Source organism: Callospermophilus lateralis, chromosome 3 (genome assembly GCF_048772815.1).
Source record: "Callospermophilus lateralis isolate mCalLat2 chromosome 3, mCalLat2.hap1, whole genome shotgun sequence".
Classification (NCBI taxonomy): Eukaryota; Metazoa; Chordata; class Mammalia; order Rodentia; family Sciuridae; genus Callospermophilus; species Callospermophilus lateralis.
Genome location: NC_135307.1, coordinates 161,003,839 through 161,004,543, shown reverse-complemented (window position 1 = coordinate 161,004,543; position 705 = coordinate 161,003,839). Strand labels below are relative to the sequence as shown.

Sequence of the window (705 nt, the reverse complement as noted above, 5' to 3'; positions counted from 1 at the left end):
AGAGATGTGGATCAGCGGCAAAGTGCCCAGGGGTTCAATCCCTAGTACATAAAAAGAAAAAAAAAAAAAAAAAAAACAAGAAAAGAAAAGAAAGAGAAGAAAAAGCCAGTGCTACACTTGTCTGACTGAGGGCAAAAGGTCATTTGATATTTGGGTGCTGGGCTAACACCAGGGGGAGGCAATACTAGGTCTGATCAGATGCTCTGTGCTTACTTACTTCCTTTTAATTCTAGCTTTTTCTTCATTTTTTTTTTCCTTCTGTGTGTGTGTGTGAGGAGGGGAGGGGTTACAGGGGATTGAACCCAGGGCCTTGTGCATGTGAGGCAAGCACTCTACCAACTGAGCTATATCCCCAGCCCCTTAGAGTTTTTTTGTTTTGTTTTGTTTTGCTCGTTTTTTTAATCTTGTAGTTCTTTAATCTTCTCAACTCTTTGATGCATTGAAAAAATTTGTTTCTAGGTGCAATGGTATCTGCCTGTAGTCCCAGTTATTTAAGGGGCTGAGACTGAGCCCAGGAGTTTATGGTCCAGCCTGATCAATTATGTGTGTGTGTGTGTGTGTGTATGTGTGTGTTATCTCCTTTGTTTTCAGTGGAAGCATTGGTCCAAATAACCTAGTTACTTAGCATTCCATTACTAGAAATGGAAGTCCTGCTCAAGAAGTGGTGGTGGTAAAATATGGATTAGGAATGCTGAGCTCCTCCTA

General features: G+C 41.1%; 1 non-coding gene across 1 annotated transcript; it reads right to left on the bottom strand.

Annotated features, from left to right (window-relative positions):
* Positions 1-281: 281 nt before the first annotated feature.
* Positions 282-354, bottom strand: Trnav-cac (transfer RNA valine (anticodon CAC)). Its single transcript has one exon. It is a non-coding gene; the product is annotated as a tRNA-Val (tRNA).
* Positions 355-705: the final 351 nt, after the last annotated feature.